Source organism: Ranitomeya variabilis, chromosome 4 (genome assembly GCF_051348905.1).
Source record: "Ranitomeya variabilis isolate aRanVar5 chromosome 4, aRanVar5.hap1, whole genome shotgun sequence".
Classification (NCBI taxonomy): domain Eukaryota; kingdom Metazoa; phylum Chordata; class Amphibia; order Anura; family Dendrobatidae; genus Ranitomeya; species Ranitomeya variabilis.
Window position 1 is genome coordinate 516,919,256 of NC_135235.1, and position 25,131 is coordinate 516,944,386.

The window sequence follows — 25,131 nt, forward strand, 5'->3', positions numbered from 1 at the left end:
CGGTTTAGCTAACAGGGGGAGGGCAAAAGGAGATGAGCACTCTGGTTCCCCCGCAGAGAAAGAGTGGGGCTCGTCCGGGATTTGAACCCGGGACCTCTCGCACCCTAAGCGAGAATCATACCCCTAGACCAACGAGCCAGCGACAGAGCGGCGCTTTGCAATTTGTATGGCGTAGCCAGCACTGCCAACTGAAGCACCTGCCTGGCATCTCCAGAGAAAAGCGTGGCTCTCTCATGGAACATCCACAGGGAAAAAAAAAAAGTCCCTGAGAGACGCATGCGAATTTTAACGAGCAGCAATCTCCAACATATGTTTTTGGAGCGAAAGAGCTCAAAACAAGTGGAGATCCGCGTGCGTGGGGTCAAAATCTGCCACAGGTCCGGGCTTGGTTGGGTGGTCGGGGTTTCCTGGGGATGGGCGGCACATGCCGCCTTCCCAGCAGTCAGTTGCAAGAAAATCCATGCAACAGATGAGCCTGCGGGAGGAAGCCCAGCATGCAACAGACCTGCAACAAAGACTTCCACAAGCATGGGCTCGTCCGGGATTTGAACCCGGGACCTCTCGCACCCAAACGAGAATCATACCCCTAGACCAACGAGCCAGCGACGGAGGCAAGGGCTGCGAGGCACCTGGCTCAGCGCCACCATTTGGCACAGGCTGCAGCAAAAACAAGATCTGACACTGGAGTCCAAAGAGGCAGGAGGAGTCGAGCGTGGCCGCGCGACAGAAAGAGAAGAGGAACAGAGCGGTGAAAAGGCCAGCCAGCCAAAGACGCCTCGCACCTTCCTGGAGAAGTCGAGCCATGGCAGTCCACCACGAGCAAAGAAAGAGCTTCCTCGGCGCGATCATCAAGTCCCATTCGCAAAAAAGGCTGCGAGGCGGCGGAAACGAGCAAGACCCTTGTTGAGAAGCACCCGTGGGTACGTGACACGGATTGGAGTGCCCTCGAGCAAGACCATTGCAAAAGCGCACTGCCACGTGTGGAGAGAGGGGCACACGAGGCACACACCAGCGAGGGCTCGTCCGGGATTTGAACCCGGGACCTCTCGCACCCGAAGCGAGAATCATACCCCTAGACCAACGAGCCAACGTTTGGTGCGTGCCGTGCAGCAGCGTCGATTCTCTCACCTTTGTAGGCTCGGCCACAAGCAGCAGCCGGAGCAGTTTAGCTAACAGGGGGAGGGCAAAAGGAGATGAGCACTCTGGTTCCCCCGCAGAGAAAGACTGGGGCTCGTCCGGGATTTGAACCCGGGACCTCTCGCACCCTAAGCGAGAATCATACCCCTAGACCAACAAGCCAGCGACAGAGCGGCGCTTTGCAATTTGTATGGCATAGCCAGCACTGCCAACTGAAGCACCTGCCTGGCATCTCCAGAGAAAAGCGTGGCTCTCTCATGGAACATCCACAGGGAAAAAAAAAAAGTCCCTGAGAGACGCATGCGAATTTTAACGAGCAGCAATCTCCAACATATGTTTTTGGAGCGAAAGAGCTCAAAACAAGTGGAGATCCGCGTGCGTGGGGTCAAAATCTGCCACAGGTCCGGGCTTGGTTGGGTGGTCGGGGTTTCCTGGGGACGGGCGGCACATGCCGCCTTCCCAGCAGTCAGTTGCAAGAAAATCCATGCAACAGATGAGCCTGCGGGAGGAAGCCCAGCATGCAACAGACCTGCAACAAAGACTTCCACAAGCATGGGCTCGTCCGGGATTTGAACCCGGGACCTCTCGCACCCAAAGCGAGAATCATACCCCTAGACCAACGAGCCAGCGACGGAGGCAAGGGCTGCGAGGCACCTGGCTCAGCGCCACCATTTGGCACAGGCTGCAGCAAAAACAAGATCTGACACTGGAGTCCAAAGAGGCAGGAGGAGTCGAGCGTGGCCGCGCGACAGAAAGAGAAGAGGAACAGAGCGGTGAAAAGGCCAGCCAGCCAAAGACGCCTCGCACCTTCCTGGAGAAGTCGAGCCATGGCAGTCCACCACGAGCAAAGAAAGAGCTTCCTCGGCGCGATCATCAAGTCCCATTCGCAAAAAAGGCTGCGAGGCGGCGGAAACGAGCAAGACCCTTGTTGAGAAGCACCCGTGGGTACGTGACACGGATTGGAGTGCCCTCGAGCAAGACCATTGCAAAAGCGCACTGCCATGTGTGGAGAGAGGGGCACACGAGGCACACACCAGCGAGGGCTCGTCCGGGATTTGAACCCGGGACCTCTCGCACTCGAAGCGAGAATCATACCCCTAGACCAACGAGCCAACGTTTGGTGCGTGCCGTGCAGCAGCGTCGATTCTCTCACCTTTGTAGGCTCGGCCACAAGCAGCAGCCGGAGCGGTTTAGCTAACAGGGGGAGGGCAAAAGGAGATGAGCACTCTGGTTCCCCCGCAGAGAAAGAGTGGGGCTCGTCCGGGATTTGAACCCGGGACCTCTCGCACCCTAAGCGAGAATCATACCCCTAGACCAACGAGCCAGCAACAGAGCGGCGCTTTGCAATTTGTATGGCGTAGCCAGCACTGCCAACTGAAGCACCTGCCTGGCATCTCCAGAGAAAAGCGTGGCTCTCTCATGGAACATCCACAGGGAAAAAAAAAAAGTCCCTGAGAGACGCATGCGAATTTTAACGAGCAGCAATCTCCAACATATGTTTTTGGAGCGAAAGAGCTCAAAACAAGTGGAGATCCGCGTGCGTGGGGTCAAAATCTGCCACAGGTCCGGGCTTGGTTGGTCGGGGTTTCCTGGGGACGGGCGGCACATGCCGCCTTCCCAGCAGTCAGTTGCAAGAAAATCCATGCAACAGATGAGCCTGCGGGAGGAAGCCCAGCATGCAACAGACCTGCAACAAAGACTTCCACAAGCATGGGCTCGTCTGGGATTTGAACCCGGGACCTCTTGCACCCAAAGCGAGAATCATACCCCTAGACCAACGAGCCTGCAATTTGTATGGCGTAGCCAGCACTGCCAACTGAAGCACCTGCCTGGCATCTCCAGAGAAAAGCGTGGCTCTCTCATGGAACATCCACAGGGAAAAAAAAAAAGTCCCTGAGAGACGCATGCGAATTTTAACAAGCAGCAATCTCCAACATATGTTTTTGGAGCGAAAGAGCTCAAAACAAGTGGAGATCCGCGTGCGTGGGGTCAAAATCTGCCACAGGTCCGGGCTTGGTTGGGTGGTCGGGGTTTCCTGGGGACGGGCGGCACATGCCGCCTTCCCAGCAGTCAGTTGCAAGAAAATCCATGCAACAGATGAGCCTGCGGGAGGAAGCCCAGCATGCAACAGACCTGCAACAAAGACTTCCACAAGCATGGGCTCGTCCGGGATTTGAACCCGGGACCTCTCGCACCCAAAGCGAGAATCATACCCCTAGACCAACGAGCCAGCGACGGAGGCAAGGGCTGCGAGGCACCTGGCTCAGCGCCACCATTTGGCACAGGCTGCAGCAAAAACAAGATCTGACACTGGAGTCCAAAGAGGCAGGAGGAGTCGAGCGTGGCCGCGCGACAGAAAGTGAAGAGGAACAGAGCGGTGAAAAGGCCAGCCAGCCAAAGACGCCTCGCACCTTCCTGGAGAAGTCGAGCCATGGCAGTCCACCACGAGCAAAGAAAGAGCTTCCTCGGCGCGATCATCAAGTCCCATTCGCAAAAAAGGCTGCGAGGCGGCGGAAACGAGCAAGACCCTTGTTGAGAAGCACCCGTGGGTACGTGACACGGATTGGAGTGCCCTCGAGCAAGACCATTGCAAAAGCGCACTGCCACGTGTGGAGAGAGGGGCACACGAGGCACACACCAGCGAGGGCTCGTCCGGGATTTGAACCCGGGACCTCTCGCACCCGAAGCGAGAATCATACCCCTAGACCAACGAGCCAACGTTTGGTGCGTGCCGTGCAGCAGCGTCGATTCTCTCACCTTTGTAGGCTCGGCCACAAGCAGCAGCCGGAGCGGTTTAGCTAACAGGGGGAGGGCAAAAGGAGATGAGCACTCTGGTTCCCCCGCAGAGAAAGAGTGGGGCTCGTCCGGGATTTGAACCCGGGACCTCTCGCACCCTAAGCGAGAATCATACCCCTAGACCAACGAGCCAGCGACAGAGCGGCGCTTTGCAATTTGTATGGCGTAGCCAGCACTGCCAACTGAAGCACCTGCCTGGCATCTCCAGAGAAAAGCGTGGCTCTCTCATGGAACATCCACAGGGAAAAAAAAAAAGTCCCTGAGAGACGCATGCGAATTTTAACGAGCAGCAATCTCCAACATATGTTTTTGGAGCGAAAGAGCTCAAAACAAGTGGAGATCCGCGTGCGTGGGGTCAAAATCTGCCACAGGTCCGGGCTTGGTTGGGTGGTCGGGGTTTCCTGGGGACGGGCGGCACATGCCGCCTTCCCAGCAGTCAGTTGCAAGAAAATCCATGCAACAGATGAGCCTGCGGGAGGAAGCCCAGCATGCAACAGACCTGCAACAAAGACTTCCACAAGCATGGGCTCGTCCGGGATTTGAACCCGGGACCTCTCGCACCCAAAGCGAGAATCATACCCCTAGACCAACGAGCCAGCGACAGAGGCAAGGGCTGCGAGGCACCTGGCTCAGCGCCACCATTTGGCACAGGCTGCAGCAAAAACAAGATCTGACACTGGAGTCCAAAGAGGCAGGAGGAGTCGAGCGTGGCCGCGCGACAGAAAGAGAAGAGGAACAGAGCGGTGAAAAGGCCAGCCAGCCAAAGACGCCTCGCACCTTCCTGGAGAAGTCGAGCCATGGCAGTCCACCACGAGCAAAGAAAGAGCTTCCTCGGCGCGATCATCAAGTCCCATTCGCAAAAAAGGCTGCGAGGCGGCGGAAACGAGCAAGACCCTTGTTGAGAAGCACCCGTGGGTACGTGACACAGATTGGAGTGCCCTCGAGCAAGACCATTGCAAAAGCGCACTGCCACGTGTGGAGAGAGGGGCACACGAGGCACACACCAGCGAGGGCTCGTCCGGGATTTGAACCCGGGACCTCTCGCACCCGAAGCGAGAATCATACCCCTAGACCAACGAGCCAACGTTTGGTGCGTGCCGTGCAGCAGCGTCGATTCTCTCACCTTTGTAGGCTCGGCCACAAGCAGCAGCCGGAGCGGTTTAGCTAACAGGGGGAGGGCAAAAGGAGATGAGCACTCTGGTTCCCCCGCAGAGAAAGAGTGGGGCTCGTCCGGGATTTGAACCCGGGACCTCTCGCACCCTAAGCGAGAATCATACCCCTAGACCAACGAGCCAGCGACAGAGCGGCGCTTTGCAATTTGTATGGCGTAGCCAGCACTGCCAACTGAAGCACCTGCCTGGCATCTCCAGAGAAAAGCGTGGCTCTCTCATGGAACATCCACAGGGAAAAAAAAAAAGTCCCTGAGAGACGCATGCGAATTTTAACGAGCAGCAATCTCCAACATATGTTTTTGGAGCGAAAGAGCTCAAAACAAGTGGAGATCCGCGTGCGTGGGGTCAAAATCTGCCACAGGTCCGGGCTTGGTTGGGTGGTCGGGGTTTCCTGGGGACGGGCGGCACATGCCGCCTTCCCAGCAGTCAGTTGCAAGAAAATCCATGCAACAGATGAGCCTGCGGGAGGAAGCCCAGCATGCAACAGACCTGCAACAAAGACTTCCACAAGCATGGGCTCGTCCGGGATTTGAACCCGGGACCTCTCGCACCCAAAGCGAGAATCATACCCCTAGACCAACGAGCCAGCGATGGAGGCAAGGGCTGCGAGGCACCTGGCTCAGCGCCACCATTTGGCACAGGCTGCAGCAAAAACAAGATCTGACACTGGAGTCCAAAGAGGCAGGAGGAGTCGAGCGTGGCCGCGCGACAGAAAGAGAAGAGGAACAGAGCGGTGAAAAGGCCAGCCAGCCAAAGACGCCTCGCACCTTCCTGGAGAAGTCGAGCCATGGCAGTCCACCACGAGCAAAGAAAGAGCTTCCTCGGCGCGATCATCAAGTCCCATTCGCAAAAAAGGCTGCGAGGCGGCGGAAACGAGCAAGACCCTTGTTGAGAAGCACCCGTGGGTACGTGACACGGATTGGAGTGCCCTCAAGCAAGACCATTGCAAAAGCGCACTGCCACGTGTGGAGAGAGGGGCACACGAGGCACACACCAGCGAGGGCTCGTCCGGGATTTGAACCCGGGACCTCTCGCACCCGAAGCGAGAATCATACCCCTAGACCAACGAGCCAACGTTTGGTGCGTGCCGTGCAGCAGCGTCGATTCTCTCACCTTTGTAGGCTCGGCCACAAGCAGCAGCCGGAGCGGTTTAGCTAACAGGGGGAGGGCAAAAGGAGATGAGCACTCTGGTTCCCCCGCAGAGAAAGAGTGGGGCTCGTCCGGGATTTGAACCCGGGACCTCTCGCACCCTAAGCACCCTAAGCGAGAATCATACCCCTAGACCAACGAGCCAGCGACAGAGCAGCGCTTTGCAATTTGTATGGCGTAGCCAGCACTGCCAACTGAAGCACCTGCCTGGCATCTCCAGAGAAAAGCGTGGCTCTCTCATGGAACATCCACAGGGAAAAAAAAAAGTCCCTGAGAGACGCATGCGAATTTTAACGAGCAGCAATCTCCAACATATGTTTTTGGAGCGAAAGAGCTCAAAACAAGTGGAGATCCGCGTGCGTGGGGTCAAAATCTGCCACAGGTCCGGGCTTGGTTGGGTGGTCGGGGTTTCCTGGGGACGGGCGGCACATGCCGCCTTCCCAGCAGTCAGTTGCAAGAAAATCCATGCAACAGATGAGCCTGCGGGAGGAAGCCCAGCATGCAACAGACCTGCAACAAAGACTTCCACAAGCATGGGCTCGTCCGGGATTTGAACCCGGGACCTCTCGCACCCAAAGCGAGAATCATACCCCTAGACCAACGAGCCAGCGACGGAGGCAAGGGCTGCGAGGCACCTGGCTCAGCGCCACCATTTGGCACAGGCTGCAGCAAAAACAAGATCTGACACTGGAGTCCAAAGAGGCAGGAGGAGTCGAGCGTGGCCGCGCGACAGAAAGAGAAGAGGAACAGAGCGGTGAAAAGGCCAGCCAGCCAAAGACGCCTCGCACCTTCCTGGAGAAGTCGAGCCATGGCAGTCCACCACGAGCAAAGAAAGAGCTTCCTCGGCGCGATCATCAAGTCCCATTCGCAAAAAAGGCTGCGAGGCGGCGGAAACGAGCAAGACCCTTGTTGAGAAGCACCCGTGGGTACGTGACACAGATTGGAGTGCCCTCGAGCAAGACCATTGCAAAAGCGCACTGCCACGTGTGGAGAGAGGGGCACACGAGGCACACACCAGCGAGGGCTCGTCCGGGATTTGAACCTGGGACTTCTCGCACCCGAAGCGAGAATCATACCCCTAGACCAACGAGCCAACGTTTGGTGCGTGCCGTGCAGCAGCGTCGATTCTCTCACCTTTGTAGGCTCGGCCACAAGCAGCAGCCGGAGCGGTTTAGCTAACAGGGGGAGGGCAAAAGGAGATGAGCACTCTGGTTCCCCCGCAGAGAAAGAGTGGGGCTCGTCCGGGATTTGAACCCGGGACCTCTCGCACCCTAAGCGAGAATCATACCCCTAGACCAACGAGCCAGCGACAGAGCGGCGCTTTGCAATTTGTATGGCGTAGCCAGCACTGCCAACTGAAGCACCTGCCTGGCATCTCCAGAGAAAAGCGTGGCTCTCTCATGGAACATCCACAGGGAAAAAAAAAAAGTCCCTGAGAGACGCATGCGAATTTTAACGAGCAGCAATCTCCAACATATGTTTTTGGAGCGAAAGAGCTCAAAACAAGTGGAGATCCGCGTGCGTGGGGTCAAAATCTGCCACAGGTCCGGGCTTGGTTGGGTGGTCGGGGTTTCCTGGGGACGGGCGGCACATGCCGCCTTCCCAGCAGTCAGTTGCAAGAAAATCCATGCAACAGATGAGCCTGCGGGAGGAAGCCCAGCATGCAACAGACCTGCAACAAAGACTTCCACAAGCATGGGCTCGTCCGGGATTTGAACCCGGGACCTCTCGCACCCAAAGCGAGAATCATACCCCTAGACCAACGAGCCAGCGATGGAGGCAAGGGCTGCGAGGCACCTGGCTCAGCGCCACCATTTGGCACAGGCTGCAGCAAAAACAAGATCTGACACTGGAGTCCAAAGAGGCAGGAGGAGTCGAGCGTGGCCGCGCGACAGAAAGAGAAGAGGAACAGAGCGGTGAAAAGGCCAGCCAGCCAAAGACGCCTCGCACCTTCCTGGAGAAGTCGAGCCATGGCAGTCCACCACGAGCAAAGAAAGAGCTTCCTCGGCGCGATCATCAAGTCCCATTCGCAAAAAAGGCTGCGAGGCGGCGGAAACGAGCAAGACCCTTGTTGAGAAGCACCCGTGGGTACGTGACACGGATTGGAGTGCCCTCAAGCAAGACCATTGCAAAAGCGCACTGCCACGTGTGGAGAGAGGGGCACACGAGGCACACACCAGCGAGGGCTCGTCCGGGATTTGAACCCGGGACCTCTCGCACCCGAAGCGAGAATCATACCCCTAGACCAACGAGCCAACGTTTGGTGCGTGCCGTGCAGCAGCGTCGATTCTCTCACCTTTGTAGGCTCGGCCACAAGCAGCAGCCGGAGCGGTTTAGCTAACAGGGGGAGGGCAAAAGGAGATGAGCACTCTGGTTCCCCCGCAGAGAAAGAGTGGGGCTCGTCCGGGATTTGAACCCGGGACCTCTCGCACCCTAAGCGAGAATCATACCCCTAGACCAACGAGCCAGCGACAGAGCGGCGCTTTGCAATTTGTATGGCGTAGCCAGCACTGCCAACTGAAGCACCTGCCTGGCATCTCCAGAGAAAAGCGTGGCTCTCTCATGGAACATCCACAGGGAAAAAAAAAAAGTCCCTGAGAGACGCATGCGAATTTTAACGAGCAGCAATCTCCAACATATGTTTTTGGAGCGAAAGAGCTCAAAACAAGTGGAGATCCGCGTGCGTGGGGTCAAAATCTGCCACAGGTCCGGGCTTGGTTGGGTGGTCGGGGTTTCCTGGGGACGGGCGGCACATGCCGCCTTCCCAGCAGTCAGTTGCAAGAAAATCCATGCAACAGATGAGCCTGCGGGAGGAAGCCCAGCATGCAACAGACCTGCAACAAAGACTTCCACAAGCATGGGCTCGTCCAGGATTTGAACCCGGGACCTCTCGCACCCAAAGCAAGAATCATACCCCTAGACCAACGAGCCAGCGACGGAGGCAAGGGCTGCGAGGCACCTGGCTCAGCGCCACCATTTGGCACAGGCTGCAGCAAAAACAAGATCTGACACTGGAGTCCAAAGAGGCAGGAGGAGTCGAGCGTGGCCGCGCGACAGAAAGAGAAGAGGAACAGAGCGGTGAAAAGGCCAGCCAGCCAAAGACGCCTCGCACCTTCCTGGAGAAGTCGAGCCATGGCAGTCCACCACGAGCAAAGAAAGAGCTTCCTCGGCGCGATCATCAAGTCCCATTCGCAAAAAAGGCTGCGAGGCGGCGGAAACGAGCAAGACCCTTGTTGAGAAGCACCCGTGGGTACGTGACACGGATTGGAGTGCCCTCAAGCAAGACCATTGCAAAAGCGCACTGCCACGTGTGGAGAGAGGGGCACACGAGGCACACACCAGCGAGGGCTCGTCCGGGATTTGAACCCGGGACCTCTCGCACCCGAAGCGAGAATCATACCCCTAGACCAACGAGCCAACGTTTGGTGCGTGCCGTGCAGCAGCGTCGATTCTCTCACCTTTGTAGGCTCGGCCACAAGCAGCAGCCGGAGCGGTTTAGCTAACAGGGGGAGGGCAAAAGGAGATGAGCACTCTGGTTCCCCCGCAGAGAAAGAGTGGGGCTCGTCCGGGATTTGAACCCGGGACCTCTCGCACCCTAAGCGAGAATCATACCCCTAGACCAACGAGCCAGCGACAGAGCGGCGCTTTGCAATTTGTATGGCGTAGCCAGCACTGCCAACTGAAGCACCTGCCTGGCATCTCCAGAGAAAAGCGTGGCTCTCTCATGGAACATCCACAGGGAAAAAAAAAAAGTCCCTGAGAGACGCATGCGAATTTTAACGAGCAGCAATCTCCAACATATGTTTTTGGAGCGAAAGAGCTCAAAACAAGTGGAGATCCGCGTGCGTGGGGTCAAAATCTGCCACAGGTCCGGGCTTGGTTGGGTGGTCGGGGTTTCCTGGGGACGGGCGGCACATGCCGCCTTCCCAGCAGTCAGTTGCAAGAAAATCCATGCAACAGATGAGCCTGCGGGAGGAAGCCCAGCATGCAACAGACCTGCAACAAAGACTTCCACAAGCATGGGCTCGTCCGGGATTTGAACCCGGGACCTCTCGCACCCAAAGCAAGAATCATACCCCTAGACCAACGAGCCAGCGACGGAGGCAAGGGCTGCGAGGCACCTGGCTCAGCGCCACCATTTGGCACAGGCTGCAGCAAAAACAAGATCTGACACTGGAGTCCAAAGAGGCAGGAGGAGTCGAGCGTGGCCGCGCGACAGAAAGAGAAGAGGAACAGAGCGGTGAAAAGGCCAGCCAGCCAAAGACGCCTCGCACCTTCCTGGAGAAGTCGAGCCATGGCAGTCCACCACGAGCAAAGAAAGAGCTTCCTCGGCGCGATCATCAAGTCCCATTCGCAAAAAAGGCTGCGAGGCGGCGGAAACGAGCAAGACCCTTGTTGAGAAGCACCCGTGGGTACGTGACACGGATTGGAGTGCCCTCAAGCAAGACCATTGCAAAAGCGCACTGCCACGTGTGGAGAGAGGGGCACACGAGGCACACACCAGCGAGGGCTCGTCCGGGATTTGAACCCGGGACCTCTCGCACCCGAAGCGAGAATCATACCCCTAGACCAACGAGCCAACGTTTGGTGCGTGCCGTGCAGCAGCGTCGATTCTCTCACCTTTGTAGGCTCGGCCACAAGCAGCAGCCGGAGCGGTTTAGCTAACAGGGGGAGGGCAAAAGGAGATGAGCACTCTGGTTCCCCCGCAGAGAAAGAGTGGGGCTCGTCCGGGATTTGAACCCGGGACCTCTCGCACCCTAAGCGAGAATCATACCCCTAGACCAACGAGCCAGCGACAGAGCGGCGCTTTGCAATTTGTATGGCGTAGCCAGCACTGCCAACTGAAGCACCTGCCTGGCATCTCCAGAGAAAAGCGTGGCTCTCTCATGGAACATCCACAGGGAAAAAAAAAAAGTCCCTGAGAGACGCATGCGAATTTTAACGAGCAGCAATCTCCAACATATGTTTTTGGAGCGAAAGAGCTCAAAACAAGTGGAGATCCGCGTGCGTGGGGTCAAAATCTGCCACAGGTCCGGGCTTGGTTGGGTGGTCGGGGTTTCCTGGGGACGGGCGGCACATGCCGCCTTCCCAGCAGTCAGTTGCAAGAAAATCCATGCAACAGATGAGCCTGCGGGAGGAAGCCCAGCATGCAACAGACCTGCAACAAAGACTTCCACAAGCATGGGCTCGTCCGGGATTTGAACCCGGGACCTCTCGCACCCAAAGCGAGAATCATACCCCTAGACCAACGAGCCAGCGACGGAGGCAAGGGCTGCGAGGCACCTGGCTCAGCGCCACCATTTGGCACAGGCTGCAGCAAAAACAAGATCTGACACTGGAGTCCAAAGAGGCAGGAGGAGTCGAGCGTGGCCGCGCGACAGAAAGAGAAGAGGAACAGAGCGGTGAAAAGGCCAGCCAGCCAAAGACGCCTCGCACCTTCCTGGAGAAGTCGAGCCATGGCAGTCCACCACGAGCAAAGAAAGAGCTTCCTCGGCGCGATCATCAAGTCCCATTCGCAAAAAAGGCTGCGAGGCGGCGGAAACGAGCAAGACCCTTGTTGAGAAGCACCCGTGGGTACGTGACACAGATTGGAGTGCCCTCGAGCAAGACCATTGCAAAAGCGCACTGCCACGTGTGGAGAGAGGGGCACACGAGGCACACACCAGCGAGGGCTCGTCCGGGATTTGAACCCGGGACCTCTCGCACCCGAAGCGAGAATCATACCCCTAGACCAACGAGCCAACGTTTGGTGCGTGCCGTGCAGCAGCGTCGATTCTCTCACCTTTGTAGGCTCGGCCACAAGCAGCAGCCGGAGCGGTTTAGCTAACAGGGGGAGGGCAAAAGGAGATGAGCACTCTGGTTCCCCCGCAGAGAAAGAGTGGGGCTCGTCCGGGATTTGAACCCGGGACCTCTCGCACCCTAAGCGAGAATCATACCCCTAGACCAACGAGCCAGCGACAGAGCGGCGCTTTGCAATTTGTATGGCGTAGCCAGCACTGCCAACTGAAGCACCTGCCTGGCATCTCCAGAGAAAAGCGTGGCTCTCTCATGGAACATCCACAGGGAAAAAAAAAAAGTCCCTGAGAGACGCATGCGAATTTTAACGAGCAGCAATCTCCAACATATGTTTTTGGAGCGAAAGAGCTCAAAACAAGTGGAGATCCGCGTGCGTGGGGTCAAAATCTGCCACAGGTCCGGGCTTGGTTGGGTGGTCGGGGTTTCCTGGGGACGGGCGGCACATGCCGCCTTCCCAGCAGTCAGTTGCAAGAAAATCCATGCAACAGATGAGCCTGCGGGAGGAAGCCCAGCATGCAACAGACCTGCAACAAAGACTTCCACAAGCATGGGCTCGTCCGGGATTTGAACCCGGGACCTCTCGCACCCAAAGCGAGAATCATACCCCTAGACCAACGAGCCAGCGACGGAGGCAAGGGCTGCGAGGCACCTGGCTCAGCGCCACCATTTGGCACAGGCTGCAGCTCAGCTGTACAGCACTGTCTAGGCTAGGTCCTTTTTATTCCTTTTTTTACGTGAAACATATTTAGGATACTATTTATGAGTGGATACGAACTGTTTGTTGAATGAGACTAGATTGTTGATGTTAATTGATAGTTATTCTTGAAGTTCTGTCTCTGATTTTTCTGTCCTCTTGTTTAGAGTCTCTTAAATGCATATGTATCTCCTCCCTTTTCCACACCTGTCAGCAGTAGAGTTGAATTTACAGGCATTATTTATTTGCGACTAATGGTCATTTGTGACCTTGGTCATTTTCGTGCAACATTTTTAAGTGCAACGTTATAAGTGCACTGTTCAAAATTATACCAAAAGAGAACAGGTAAATTATGTGGTTAACTACTTTCTTGCATCTGTTGCATGATCCATCTTGCATGATCTATTGCAGCAATTTTGCAAAAAAATTAGCTAGACAGCAAATTTTTACACTGGTGTGGATGAGGAGACATGTTATAATAAGTTAGTCCTGAATTCATTAAGAAGCATCTGACAAACAGTCTGTGCTTACATTTGTGTGCCCTTGACTGCACTAAGAATTCAGATTTAAGGAATACCACTCATTGCCATGAATTACACAACCTTAAACATTAGGCACTCTCTGTACCCCCTGACCCACCTATTTTGCCATAGGTGAGTGAATCTGGCCTGAGACACAAAAAGTCACAACAGTTTGGCTTATCTCTTTGCCAATTTTATAGAAATTTACAACAGCATTCTGGTGACATTGCTTTTTTTAAGGGTGCTTGGTCTTAGTAGAATGGAGACCTACTATTGCCGTTGGTAACACTCCTACAAAGTTTGTGTTTTGGCCAGAATTTTCAGCTTTTTGAGTGAAACAAATTGCAGACTGTCAAGTTAACCAAAAAGATTAATGCCTTCAATGCCCATTTCTCTAAGACCAAAAATAACCACTTATTTAAACTATAAAGAATATTTTATGTACACATCTAATGCAATCCTTGTCCTTAACATGTTTCATTTAGAATTTTTCATTCATTATTTTGACATACTAATATCCCTTCCTCTTGAGATCAATCTTTAAACATTAAAATCTCCAAACATACACATCTATTTCTACTTAGACCTACTCGCATCTACTACCTACCACCTGCTTTCATTTAATGATGATACTATAAGTAGCAATCCTGAGTATTTCTCAGCAAACTCTTAGGGTCAGATATGTCTCCTCACTAAATCGCCACAAATTCTAAGAATTTACATACCCATTCATTGCTGCTTTTTCTGTCCGTTTCAACAGCACTATTAAAGGCATGTTTTGTCTGAAACAACCTTTCCTACTTCCATGATTAATTTTAGGATAACCTAGTCTTCCTGGGCATGTTGGAAATTTGGATGATTCCTTATTGCCGGGATCACACATACAAAAGATACGGCCGAGTCTTGCAGGTGAAAACCCAGCTCTGGTGCCGGCACTCCGGAGCAGAGCGTGCAGCCACACAGCAATACATGGAGCTGCACGCTCCGCTCTGGAGTGCTGGCGCCAGAGCTGCGTTTTCACCTGCGAGACTCGGCCATATCTCGTGTATTTGTGATCCCAGCCTTTGACAAATTCTAACCTTGATGCATTACTTTATGGCAGCCTTTCACTTAGGCAAAGTTCACACACTCAGTATTTGTTAACCAAAACCAGGAGTAGGTGAAAAATACTGATGTGGGGCACAGTTCTATTATACTTGTCCTATGATTATTCCACTCCTGATTGTAGCTTACAAATACTGATATAAAATACTGACCAAATAATGAACATGTGAATATAACCTTACTCTCATTGCTCAGGCAACAAACCTTCCCTTTTCAGGTAACTAGCTTTAATTTTTGGGTATGTGAACACGGAGTCTTTTTGCTGAGTTTTTAGAATTGTAACTTAGCATAAACTCCCATGTTTTTGAGGATTTGGAGAGTTTCGGTTCCAAGAAGTCCGACATAAAAAGCTCAGTGTGCACATACACTTACTCTGCCTAGCCTCATCGTCCATTCATTACATTTTGTCCACATATACTATGTCTCCTAAGCTTCAATTATCCACCTTCTTTAGATACCACTTTACTACCCTGTAATTCCTTTCAACTAACAAGCCCACCATCATCTTCTGTGTATTTAACATCTCTACTGACACATGCCATTTAGCTGCCTCCAAACCCTTCTTTCTTCCTATTTTAGCATATCACAGTGATCTTCCACAGTCAGTTATAAATGAACAAACTCTGGCTTCCTCACCTTTCCTCTTAGGGTTCACATTGCGTTGAACCCATCCATTAGACAGACTACGTTACACTGCGGCATAACACAGTGCTAGCAGATGCTCGATCTGCGCTAGCGCGCTGCCATACCGGCACTTGCGTTAACAGCAGCCCGTTAACGTATGTGTTGAACGCGCTGCTGTTAACGCAATGTGAACCTAGCCTTAGTCACTCTTTTCACAGACAAAAGAACTCAACAAACTAATAAACAGCATACATAGAAACTAGTCATCTCACTCATTGGTGGATGGTTTTTATTGAAAGCCAAAATTAATAAGGATAACTGGCTTACCAATAGAAAAAAAATGAGTTTCAATTCCAAGGTCATAGAGAAGAGTTAGAAAACCCATTCTAGAACACCTTATCACTTACAGACTGTTCTAAACATTGTCAATAACCTCAATAATTTAACGCCTTTCTATCCCTTCTCTCTCTGCCTCCTCCCACATTTCTCATCTCAGTTGGGAACTTATCCACATATTTTAAACACAATATTGAAAACAGAGAAAGCTTGAACCTATATCCCCCACTGTTCCTCTACAGAACTGCCATCTCTCCACCTACAATTTCTCCTTCTCCATTAACCAATAGAAAAAGCTTATTGTTCCAATTTCAAAATTGCACCTCACCATCTGACCCTATCCCATTCCACCTCAACTCACCCTTGCTTACCTGTTCAACATGTCACTAACCATTGGTATCATCCTTTATTCCTTTAAACATGTAACAATTAGACCCATATTGAAGAAACTATTGACTTGTCCAGTTTCCCCTCTAAACTGCTTATCGACACATTCACAAATTTTTCACTCAGGTTTTTACTAGCTAATGCCACATCAAACTTAACAGTTCTATCAACCCTCAAATCTGCTACATGGTTAATGCATCTATGCCCCATTACTTCTCCGCCAATCTCATCACTGGCTACCCACTGCACAGATAATTTTATTTGGAATATGCATAATAGATTGCATTTACAAAAATGTTATGCCTACATCTCTGAACTGTACTTCCACTACCTCCTCACACAATTTTCAGTTATCATAGGACCTTCTTGTTGTCTTCCAGTTTGCTCCTCAAAAGATTTCTCCAAAGCATTGTGAGTGATGTTAGTCATATCGCTTTTTGCCTCCTTTGAAGCATTTAAAACAGCCTAAAAATTTCCCTCATCAGAAAACCTACAATAACTCAGCAGCTACTGAGCTACAATGCCGATCAGCTTTTAACTAACCTAAGGTCTCCATTTTTTGAGGGTTCTAAAACACCATGAGCACTGTCCTTTATCCAGATGTATCAGTCACTCATTAACTTATGTTTATTGCATGTTTTGTATCTTGTTATATACTTATGTATTGAAATATGTATGTAATGAAAATCACATTTGCATCTTTTCACATTGTACAACAACCTGGAATTTAAGATACATTAAAACTAAAATACCCATACACTAAAGTATGAGAGGCAATGGGTGTTTTTTGTATTCACACCATCCGCTGGCTTGATTGCTGTCGACAGTTCAAGAAATCAATCCATGAAAACCTCTAAAGATAAATAAGAGAAACTTTCAAAAGCAAGGAGTTATGAAGGATATAACTGCTCTTGACCTATATAGGCCAATTAATTTATGAAGTGCAATGACCAGATGTCTCATATCAATTGCTGAAATGCTCAAAGTTTAATTTAGTACAGTCAATCAAATGGATGAACCCTCGGAAAGCAATTTCTAAAAATGTAAATGAGCTGAAAAAAAAAAAAAGAGCATAGATCTTCCCAACAACCTGCCAGTGGGAACATGTACTCCCCACCTCCTGCATAAGGTTTACAGATTCATAAGCAGGCAACATGCATTGGAAAGAACACGCCTCCATAACTTACAGCAGGTTTCCAAGTGTGAGATATGTAATGACTGATGCTCCCTACTGAGCTATGTTATTGCAGTGACTGGAGTAGGGTACACAGTGTGATTACCAACACTTCTTTCATCAGAGCTGACAGCATGGGATAGATAACAGCACTGACAAAAGAAAACTCAGCTCTGTGGAACTGCCCCTCCCACACTGGCTGTCCTGATGAAAGCTAAAGAAGTGTTAGTAATCACACTTATGCCTGCTTTATTCCAGGCACTATGTAATAAACAGCTGAAGTTCGATAAGCAAAAGGGGGCTGTCTGTAATTACTTTTCACACTGAGAAACCTGACCTATGCTATTTTGGAAACATGCTCTTTTCCCCTGCATGTCTGCTTATTAGTTATCATACAAGGATAACAGATATCAAGGTATCATTTTATTCAACTTTGTACATGCGCTTATGGATGGCTGAGGACTGATCCTTCTGATAGGCTCCCCTTTGAAACAATGCTTCAAGACATCTCTGTACTTTTTTTTTTTTTTTTTAAAGCAGTTCAGGTAAAGAAAGCCAAAAAGCTTAGAGTAGCCTTCTTTCGATCACAAGTATCATTTAAATGTTATGCTCTCATGTTCGTCTTTCACCAATGCTGAAACCGCTTAAGTGCCCTGAAGGCCAGTTCTGGTGGGTTGGTCTTGGTTCCATCCGTGCATCCATCTTTCATTGAATAATGGGTTTTGTCTAGAGCTAGTAAATGTGGATGAAGTTAAGGCCCCGTCTCACATAGCGAGATCGCTAGCGAGATCGCTGCTGAGTCACAAGTTTTGTGACGCAACAGCGACCTCCATAGCGATCTCGCTATGTGTGACACGTACCAGCGATCAGGCCCCTGCTGCGAGATCGCTGGTCGTGTCGGAATGGCCTGGACCTTTTTTTGGTCGTTGAGGCCCCGCTGACATTGCTGAATCGGTGTGTGTGACACCGATCCAGCGATGTCTTCACTGGTAACCAGGGTAAACATCGGGTTACTAAGCGCAGGGCCGCGCTTAGTAACCCGATGTTTACCCTGGTTACCAGCGTAAATGTAAAAAAAAACAAACAATACATACTCGCCTTCTGATGTCCGTCAGGTCCCTTGCCGTCTGCTTCCTGCTCTCACTGACTGCCGGCCGTACAGTGAGAAGTGAGAGCACAGCAGTGACGTCACCGCTGCGCTCTGCTCTCAGTGTACGGCGGCTCAGTCAGAGAGCAGGAAGCAGACGGCAAGGGACCTGGACACCGAAAGGCGAGTATGTAGTGTTTGTTTTTTTTGGTAACCAGGGTAAACATCGGGTTACTAAGCGCGGCCCTGCGCTTAGTAACCCGATGTTTACCCTGGTTACCCGGGTGCTGCAGGGGGACTTCGGCATCGTTGAAGACAGTTTCAACGATGCCGAACTCGTTCCCCTGATCGTTGGTCGCTGGGGAGAGCGGTCTGTGTGACAGCTCCCCAGCGACCACACAGCGACTTACCAACGATCACGGCCAGGTCATATCGCTGGTCGTGATCGTTGGTAAATCGCTAAGTGAGACGGGGCCTTAAGGAGCAGTGGCAGCTAAAATTCTTAGTCCAATTTGCTGTTGTGCAGAAGAAACAGCCAGTGCCTTAGGTATTTACCGCATATAGAAACATTAGAAAAAAAAAAAAAAAGAGTGAAGATCTAATATGCAAAGTGTCATTCTTTAAATGCATTTGCAGACCAAATAAGTCAAATTTCCATACAAGTTGAAAATATACATAAAACAAATTCACAAGAGGCATACATGGATATGAGTAGCAGGTTAGGGGTGAGCTATATAGAAGGGAATGCACAGAAATCCCACTCATAATTTACACTACTTCATCAGGGGTACTAATTAGTGTTGAGCATTCCGATACCGCAAGTATCGGGTATCGGCCGATACTTGCGGTATCGGAATTCCGATACCGGGATTCCGATACTTGCCGCGTATCGGATACCGGAATCGGAAGTTCCCAGATTCAAAATTCCGAAATTCAGCCAATGAGAATGATTCCAAGTGTGGGCACATCCTGTTTAGCATGGAGGGCATGAAAGTACTGGCAAGGCTGTGATTGGCTGCTGAAATGATGTCATGATGCAGTTTAAAAGTCGCTGGCGCCATTTTGCGATCACTCTGCTGTGAATTCAGTTAGTGACAGGACGCTGTTTGCTGACTGAGGGACAGTTTAGAGATAGCGATTTGCTTCTTTGTGCTTTCCAAAGGCTAATTTAGCAACCGCTGTGTTCACCTACTATTCACCTTGCTTTTGCCTTGTAGCGCTGTTTTCACAGCGATCTGCAAGGTCTGTGTGTGTGTGTGTGTGTGTGAGTGCAGCCCACTCTCTAGTCTGAGTGCAGCCACATAGGCCATCCATAGCTGGTTGTATTCAGTTCAGGGAGGGTGGTTCATTGCCTCATACTGTTCTTTTTTTTTTTTTTTTTTTTCAAGTAGTGTAGTCTGCTGCTAATTAATTTAAAAAAATCCTATTAGTGTCTTTCCACCCGTCTCCAGCTAATTTGTGGAAAAACACTACATAGGATAAAGTAGAGGAGGGTTTTTGGGCCTTGCAGCGCCGTTTACGGCTGTCTGCACGGTCTCCGTGTGACTGCAGCTCGCCCTGTAGTCTGTGAGCAGCCGTAGCCTGGTTGTCTGCAGCTCAGGGTTGTTCACTGCGTCATACCGCCAAATCAATTTTAATTTTTTTTCAAGTAGTGTAGTCTGCTGCTAATTAATTTAAAAAAATCCTATTAGTGTCTTTCCACCCGTCTCCAGCTAATTTGTGGAAAAACACTACATAGGATAAAGTAGAGGAGGGTTTTTGGGCCTTGCAGCGCCGTTTACGGCTGTCTGCACGGTCTCCGTGTGACTGCAGCTCGCCCTGTAGTCTGTGAGCAGCCGTAGCCTGGTTGTCTGCAGCTCAGGGTTGTTCACTGCGTCATACCGCCAAATCAATTTTAATTTTTTTTCAAGTAGTGTAGTCTGCTGCTAATTAATTTTAAAAAATCCTATTAGTGTCTTTCCACCCGTCTCCAGCTAATTTGTGGAAAAACACTACATAGGATAAAGTAGAGGAGGGTTTTTGGGCCTTGCAGCGCCGTTTACGGCTGTCTGCACGGTCTCCGTGTGACTGCAGCTCGCCCTGTAGTCTGTGAGCAGCCGTAGCCTGGTTGTCTGCAGCTCAGGGTTGTTCACTGCGTCATACCGCCAAATCAATTTTAATTTTTTTTCAAGTAGTGTAGTCTGCTGCTAATTAATTTTAAAAAATCCTATTAGTGTCTTTCCACCCGTCTCCAGCTAATTTGTGGAAAAACACTACATAGGATAAAGTAGAGGAGGGTTTTTGGGCCTTGCAGCGCCGTTTACGGCTGTCTGCACGGTCTCCGTGTGACTGCAGCTCGCCCTGTAGTCTGTGAGCAGCCGTAGCCTGGTTGTCTCCAGCTCAGGGTTGTTCACTGCGTCATACCGCCAAATCAATTTTAATTTTTTTTCAAGTAGTGTAGTCTGCTGCTAATTAATTTAAAAAAATCCTATTAGTGTCTTTCCACCCGTCTCCAGCTAATTTGTGGAAAAACACTACATAGGATAAAGTAGAGGAGGGTTTTTGGGCCTTGCAGCGCCGTTTACGGCTGTCTGCACGGTCTCTGTGTGACTGCAGCTCTATCTGTTGTCAGTTCAGCCCCCAAAAAAGAAATAAATAATAAAGTTCACCAAACACACCAGTTACACCACTTTACATTTGTGTAGGCCACATTAGCTCATATTAAAGTCTAGTCCACACTTTAGAAAATTAGTGTTTCTTATACCTGTTAGGAGGAGTTGCTCAGGAATAAGCACACAAATCCGTTAGTACTTTTCTGCTTATCTTTATCAGTCAACCAAGATGAAGAAGGCAGTGAGTAAGGCACGTGGGCGTGGGCGCGGAGCAGGGAGGGGACGTGGGGATTCTGTGCCTGCTGCGGGCACCGGTGACTCATCAGCACCCACTTTCACCAGGCAACAGTCGTTCATGCGCAGCTTTGTGTCAGAGCGCCGTACACCGCTGCTGCGTGAAGACCAAATTGAAGCCGTTGTCGGATGGATGGCAGCTAATGCATCAACTTCCATTAGTGCCACATCCTCTCAGACACAGAGCACTGGAGAGCAGCCATCTGTCTCTTCACCACCTGCCAAATTGCCCAGGCAGACAGAGAGCCCAGGACAGGAGCCGTCTCTACTTCTGTTCTCTGAATCTCTTGGCTTGGAAACAGGGGGCCAGCCAAGCAGCATTGGAGAAATGGAAGAAGAGGCAGGGTGCAGTGATGCCCAACAGCTTTTTCTGTCTTCCTCTGAAGAGGCGGGTGGGCCAGTGGCTCCGGTCACCACATCGCAGGCCGCATCAGCTGATGATGACACTCAGGTGCCACTTACTGGTGCGTGCTCTGCTGCTGAGACTACCCAGGAGGAGCAGTTGGGGGCAGAGGGTAGTGTAGATGATGAGGTCCTCGACCCATCTTGGCGTGAGGGACAGGAAGGTGGTGGGAGCAGCTCTGAGGAAGAGATTCCCCGTACGGCCCAAAGAGGGAGAGGGAGGGGGAAGACTGCGGATCCTGCAGCCTCCGCTTTGGCACCCGTTAGGAGCATGTCTCTTCCAAAAGCCAAAAAGGGCGCTCCCAAGACTTGCAGTGCCTGGTCCTTTTTTGACACAGTTGCAGATGACATTTGCTATGTCAGATGCAACGTGTGTCATCAAAAAGTCAAAAGAGGTCGAAATGTCAGCAGCCTCAATACCTCCAACATGTGGAAACATGTGCGCACCAGGCACCCGGCGTTGTTAGAAAAACACACTGAAGAGGTAGGCCAACCAACAGCGGCAGCTACCACCTCTTCAGCTCGTGTTGCCTCTTCCTCTAGCTCACACGCAGCTGGTTCGGCTTCCTCCCAGGATCGCCGTGGAAGAACCTCTGGCCCTGTTGTCCAGAGACCCGCTGTAATTCCACCCGCAGCACCACTTTCCCAGTCATCCACACACTCCCAGCCCAGTCTACAGCCATCGGTAGTACAGGCATGGGAGAAAAGGCGGCCTTTCTCGTCAAACCACCCACGAGCACAGGCTCTGACTGCAGGCATTGCCAAACTTCTTTCACTGGAAATGCTGTCATTCAGGCTGGTGGAGACTGACAGCTTCCGTGACTTGATGTCATTGGCAGTCCCACAGTACAATGTGCCCAGCCGCTTTTACTTCAGCAGGCAAGCCGTCCCTGCCCTGCACAAGCATGTGGAGGGACACATAAAACACGCGCTACTGAACGCCGTCAGTAGCAAGGTCCACCTCACCACCGATGCGTGGACCAGTCAACATGGACAGGGGCGATACCTTTCCCTCACTGCCCATTGGGTTAATGTCGTTGAGCCGGGTACAGACCGTGCGAGTGGCGCAGGACGTGTCCTGCCCACTCCAAGGATTGCAGGAATCCATTCTGTACGCATTGACTCCTCCTCTTACACCAGTTCCTCAGAATCATCGCTGCAGGAGCCGTCACAGTCCACCTCCACATGGACCCGTGATGAACGTGTACCTGTTACGACCGACATGAGCACAGCCGTGGCCAAACGTCAACAGGCCGTCTTGAAATTAATTTTTTTGGGGAATCGTAGCCACACAGCGCAGGAGCTCTGGAATGCCATCAAGCAGGAGAGCGATGTGTGGTTTGTGCCAGCGAATCTCCAGCCAGGCATGGTAGTGTGTGATAATGGCCGAAATCTGGTGGCAGCTCTGGGCCTCGGCAACCTCACTCACATCCCATGTCTGGCACATGTGCTCAATTTGGTCGTGCAGAGCTTTTTGAGGGACTATCCGGATCTTGATGCACTGCTGCACAAGGTCCGCCTAGAGTGTGCTCACTTGCGGCGTTCCAGCACGGCAAAAGCGCGCATTGCGGCTCTGCAGCGCCGACACCGCCTGCCGGAACATCGCATCATATGTGACCTACCTACCAGGTGGAATTCCACGTTACATATGTTGGAGCGGTTGTGTGAGCAGCAGCAAGCTGTAATGGAGTACCAGCTGCTTCAGGCGCAAAAAAGTCGCAGTCAGCGCCGTACAGACTTCACAACCACAGAGTGGGCCACTATGAATGACGTCTGCCAGGTTTTGCGTCCCTTTGATTATTCCACGCGGATGGCGAGTGCAGATGATGCACTAGTCAGCATGACTGTCCCCCTTATCTGCCTGCTTGAAAAATCACTGCAAGCGCTAAGGGATGATGTTGTGGAAGAGGTGGAGGATGAGGATTCACCATTTCCATCATCTTCTGGACAGTCAGCGCCACGTGGTTCCTCACAAACGCTTAGGCAGGGGACAGTTTGTGAGGAGGATGAGGAGGAGTCAATGGAGGAGGAAGACATCCGTCCAGAGGAGGGAGTTACCGAATTGTCCAGTACTCAGTGTGTACAGCGAGGGTGGGGTGATGACGAGCGGGCAGAGATCACGCCTCCAGCAGGGGACAGCGTTTCTTGGGCAGTTGGCAGTCTGCAGCACATGGTGGATTACATGCTGCAGTGCCTGAGAAACGACCGCCGCATCGCCCACATTCTCAACATGTCTGATTATTGGGTGTTCACCCTCCTCGATCCTCGCTACCGGGACAACGTAGAAAGCCTCATCACACCGTTGAACCGGGAGCGAAAAATGCGGGAGTACCAAGACACACTGGTCAATTCCATCATCTTCTCCATTCCAACTGAGAGAAGTGCTGCTAGTGCATTCCAAAGCAGCTCAGTGCGTCCAGGCAGTGGTGGAGGCTCTGCACAAAGAGGGAGCAGAAGCAGTGCCTCTGCCCAAGGCAAGACCAGTATGGCCCAACTGTGGCACAGTTTTCTGTGCCCCCCACAAAAGTCTACACCATCACAGACGGCTCCAGTCAGCAGGAGGCAACGGTTCCGTCAGATGGTGACAGACTACATGTCTTGCCCTCTTGCTGTACTCCCAGACGGCTCTTCCCCTTTCAAGTTTTGGGTCTCAAAGCTGGATACATGGCCAGAGCTAAGCCAGTATGCATTGGAGGTGCTGTCTTGCCCTGCGGCCAGTGTATTATCGGAACGTGTCTTTAGTGCTGCAGGTGGTGTACTAACTGACCGTCGCATGCGACTATCCTCCGATAACGTTGACCGGCTTACTTTCCTGAAAATGAACAAGGCCTGGATCTCGCAGGAATTTGCCACTCCTCCTCCTGATTAAATAATTAGGTCACTGTATACGTTATCCAGGTCTCCTGTTGTGTTCATCTTTCTACCACCTGAACTTAAATTCCTGTGCTCCAACACCGCCAGTTGAGGCTCAGAAGTGCCGTCTGCACAGTCAAAACATACGACCCAGTGTTATTGGGTTTCAGTAACGTCAGCTGATCCCCAGCTGTGTAGCCGGCAATGTGTCATGCGACCGCCACGCTGACACAACAACTGAAATGTAAGGGAATCTGTCCCCCCCCCCAAGGCGTTTGTTACTGAAAGAGCCACCTTGTGCAGCAGTAATGCTGCACAAGGAAAAGGTAGCTATTTTTGTTTAGCTCCTTGCACACGCAGAACTTAACACTTATAAAATGTGTCCCCTGCAACCGTAAAACCGTCCCGGAGGTGGGACTTTCCTTCGTAATGTGACGCAGCACAGCCGTCATTCCTACCCCCCCGGCGCCGCGCACCGGCTCCTCAGCGTTGTTTTATTCCGTCCCGGAGCCTGCGCTGTTATGTTATCCCGTGGCCAGGCACACTTAGCGCTGCCCGTCTTCTGGCATCATTTGGTGTCAGGATGGCTGTGCCTGTGCGGCCGCGCTGGCAGAGAGCCCGCCTCTCAGTGTCTTCTGATTTAATCCCACTGGGGGCCTGGGATCCATGGACATGCGCAGTGCATATCTGAACCTCCACCTCTCACTCATTTCCCTATGGCTTCTTCAGACTGTTCGGTGTCAGCTGGTCCCTAATAGCATGCCACGGCCGTGACACCGCACAGTCTTAAGAAGCCGTAGGGAGGGGAGTGAGAGGCGAGGATATGCACTGCGCATGTCCATGGATCCCAGGCCCCCAGTGGGATTAAATCAGAAGACACTGCGAGGCGGGCTCTCTGCCAGCGCGGCCGCACAGGCGCAGCCATCCTGACACCAAATGATGCCAGAAGACGGGCAGCGCTAAGTGTGCCTGGCCACGGGATAACATAACAGCGCAGGCTCCGGGACGGAATAA

The 25,131-nt window shown here is 51.9% G+C and overlaps 32 non-coding genes across 32 annotated transcripts; all 32 read right to left on the minus strand.

Annotated features, from left to right (window-relative positions):
* Window positions 1–66: 66 nt before the first annotated feature.
* Window positions 67–138, minus strand: TRNAP-AGG (transfer RNA proline (anticodon AGG)). Its single transcript has one exon. It is a non-coding gene; the product is annotated as a tRNA-Pro (tRNA).
* Window positions 139–1,015: 877 nt separating this feature from the next.
* Window positions 1,016–1,087, minus strand: TRNAP-CGG (transfer RNA proline (anticodon CGG)). The gene has a single exon. It is a non-coding gene; the product is annotated as a tRNA-Pro (tRNA).
* Window positions 1,088–1,227: 140 nt separating this feature from the next.
* TRNAP-AGG (transfer RNA proline (anticodon AGG)) lies at window positions 1,228–1,299 on the minus strand. The gene has a single exon. It is a non-coding gene; the product is annotated as a tRNA-Pro (tRNA).
* Window positions 1,300–1,691: 392 nt separating this feature from the next.
* On the minus strand, window positions 1,692–1,763 carry TRNAP-UGG (transfer RNA proline (anticodon UGG)). Its single transcript has one exon. It is a non-coding gene; the product is annotated as a tRNA-Pro (tRNA).
* A 414-nt stretch (window positions 1,764–2,177) lies between these two features.
* Window positions 2,178–2,249, minus strand: TRNAS-CGA (transfer RNA serine (anticodon CGA)). Its single transcript has one exon. It is a non-coding gene; the product is annotated as a tRNA-Ser (tRNA).
* Window positions 2,250–2,389: 140 nt separating this feature from the next.
* On the minus strand, window positions 2,390–2,461 carry TRNAP-AGG (transfer RNA proline (anticodon AGG)). Its single transcript has one exon. It is a non-coding gene; the product is annotated as a tRNA-Pro (tRNA).
* Window positions 2,462–2,849: 388 nt separating this feature from the next.
* Window positions 2,850–2,921, minus strand: TRNAP-UGG (transfer RNA proline (anticodon UGG)). Its single transcript has one exon. It is a non-coding gene; the product is annotated as a tRNA-Pro (tRNA).
* Window positions 2,922–3,295: 374 nt separating this feature from the next.
* TRNAP-UGG (transfer RNA proline (anticodon UGG)) lies at window positions 3,296–3,367 on the minus strand. Its single transcript has one exon. It is a non-coding gene; the product is annotated as a tRNA-Pro (tRNA).
* Window positions 3,368–3,781: 414 nt separating this feature from the next.
* TRNAP-CGG (transfer RNA proline (anticodon CGG)) lies at window positions 3,782–3,853 on the minus strand. The gene has a single exon. It is a non-coding gene; the product is annotated as a tRNA-Pro (tRNA).
* Window positions 3,854–3,993: 140 nt separating this feature from the next.
* On the minus strand, window positions 3,994–4,065 carry TRNAP-AGG (transfer RNA proline (anticodon AGG)). The gene has a single exon. It is a non-coding gene; the product is annotated as a tRNA-Pro (tRNA).
* A 392-nt stretch (window positions 4,066–4,457) lies between these two features.
* On the minus strand, window positions 4,458–4,529 carry TRNAP-UGG (transfer RNA proline (anticodon UGG)). Its single transcript has one exon. It is a non-coding gene; the product is annotated as a tRNA-Pro (tRNA).
* Window positions 4,530–4,943: 414 nt separating this feature from the next.
* TRNAP-CGG (transfer RNA proline (anticodon CGG)) lies at window positions 4,944–5,015 on the minus strand. The gene has a single exon. It is a non-coding gene; the product is annotated as a tRNA-Pro (tRNA).
* A 140-nt stretch (window positions 5,016–5,155) lies between these two features.
* TRNAP-AGG (transfer RNA proline (anticodon AGG)) lies at window positions 5,156–5,227 on the minus strand. The gene has a single exon. It is a non-coding gene; the product is annotated as a tRNA-Pro (tRNA).
* A 392-nt stretch (window positions 5,228–5,619) lies between these two features.
* Window positions 5,620–5,691, minus strand: TRNAP-UGG (transfer RNA proline (anticodon UGG)). The gene has a single exon. It is a non-coding gene; the product is annotated as a tRNA-Pro (tRNA).
* A 414-nt stretch (window positions 5,692–6,105) lies between these two features.
* TRNAP-CGG (transfer RNA proline (anticodon CGG)) lies at window positions 6,106–6,177 on the minus strand. The gene has a single exon. It is a non-coding gene; the product is annotated as a tRNA-Pro (tRNA).
* A 140-nt stretch (window positions 6,178–6,317) lies between these two features.
* On the minus strand, window positions 6,318–6,398 carry TRNAP-AGG (transfer RNA proline (anticodon AGG)). Its single transcript is given in 2 exon segments — window positions 6,318–6,353; window positions 6,363–6,398. It is a non-coding gene; the product is annotated as a tRNA-Pro (tRNA).
* Window positions 6,399–6,789: 391 nt separating this feature from the next.
* TRNAP-UGG (transfer RNA proline (anticodon UGG)) lies at window positions 6,790–6,861 on the minus strand. The gene has a single exon. It is a non-coding gene; the product is annotated as a tRNA-Pro (tRNA).
* Window positions 6,862–7,275: 414 nt separating this feature from the next.
* TRNAP-CGG (transfer RNA proline (anticodon CGG)) lies at window positions 7,276–7,347 on the minus strand. The gene has a single exon. It is a non-coding gene; the product is annotated as a tRNA-Pro (tRNA).
* A 140-nt stretch (window positions 7,348–7,487) lies between these two features.
* TRNAP-AGG (transfer RNA proline (anticodon AGG)) lies at window positions 7,488–7,559 on the minus strand. The gene has a single exon. It is a non-coding gene; the product is annotated as a tRNA-Pro (tRNA).
* Window positions 7,560–7,951: 392 nt separating this feature from the next.
* TRNAP-UGG (transfer RNA proline (anticodon UGG)) lies at window positions 7,952–8,023 on the minus strand. The gene has a single exon. It is a non-coding gene; the product is annotated as a tRNA-Pro (tRNA).
* Window positions 8,024–8,437: 414 nt separating this feature from the next.
* TRNAP-CGG (transfer RNA proline (anticodon CGG)) lies at window positions 8,438–8,509 on the minus strand. Its single transcript has one exon. It is a non-coding gene; the product is annotated as a tRNA-Pro (tRNA).
* Window positions 8,510–8,649: 140 nt separating this feature from the next.
* Window positions 8,650–8,721, minus strand: TRNAP-AGG (transfer RNA proline (anticodon AGG)). The gene has a single exon. It is a non-coding gene; the product is annotated as a tRNA-Pro (tRNA).
* A 392-nt stretch (window positions 8,722–9,113) lies between these two features.
* On the minus strand, window positions 9,114–9,185 carry TRNAP-UGG (transfer RNA proline (anticodon UGG)). Its single transcript has one exon. It is a non-coding gene; the product is annotated as a tRNA-Pro (tRNA).
* A 414-nt stretch (window positions 9,186–9,599) lies between these two features.
* TRNAP-CGG (transfer RNA proline (anticodon CGG)) lies at window positions 9,600–9,671 on the minus strand. The gene has a single exon. It is a non-coding gene; the product is annotated as a tRNA-Pro (tRNA).
* Window positions 9,672–9,811: 140 nt separating this feature from the next.
* On the minus strand, window positions 9,812–9,883 carry TRNAP-AGG (transfer RNA proline (anticodon AGG)). The gene has a single exon. It is a non-coding gene; the product is annotated as a tRNA-Pro (tRNA).
* A 392-nt stretch (window positions 9,884–10,275) lies between these two features.
* Window positions 10,276–10,347, minus strand: TRNAP-UGG (transfer RNA proline (anticodon UGG)). The gene has a single exon. It is a non-coding gene; the product is annotated as a tRNA-Pro (tRNA).
* A 414-nt stretch (window positions 10,348–10,761) lies between these two features.
* On the minus strand, window positions 10,762–10,833 carry TRNAP-CGG (transfer RNA proline (anticodon CGG)). The gene has a single exon. It is a non-coding gene; the product is annotated as a tRNA-Pro (tRNA).
* A 140-nt stretch (window positions 10,834–10,973) lies between these two features.
* TRNAP-AGG (transfer RNA proline (anticodon AGG)) lies at window positions 10,974–11,045 on the minus strand. Its single transcript has one exon. It is a non-coding gene; the product is annotated as a tRNA-Pro (tRNA).
* Window positions 11,046–11,437: 392 nt separating this feature from the next.
* TRNAP-UGG (transfer RNA proline (anticodon UGG)) lies at window positions 11,438–11,509 on the minus strand. The gene has a single exon. It is a non-coding gene; the product is annotated as a tRNA-Pro (tRNA).
* A 414-nt stretch (window positions 11,510–11,923) lies between these two features.
* TRNAP-CGG (transfer RNA proline (anticodon CGG)) lies at window positions 11,924–11,995 on the minus strand. The gene has a single exon. It is a non-coding gene; the product is annotated as a tRNA-Pro (tRNA).
* A 140-nt stretch (window positions 11,996–12,135) lies between these two features.
* On the minus strand, window positions 12,136–12,207 carry TRNAP-AGG (transfer RNA proline (anticodon AGG)). The gene has a single exon. It is a non-coding gene; the product is annotated as a tRNA-Pro (tRNA).
* A 392-nt stretch (window positions 12,208–12,599) lies between these two features.
* On the minus strand, window positions 12,600–12,671 carry TRNAP-UGG (transfer RNA proline (anticodon UGG)). Its single transcript has one exon. It is a non-coding gene; the product is annotated as a tRNA-Pro (tRNA).
* Window positions 12,672–25,131: the final 12,460 nt, after the last annotated feature.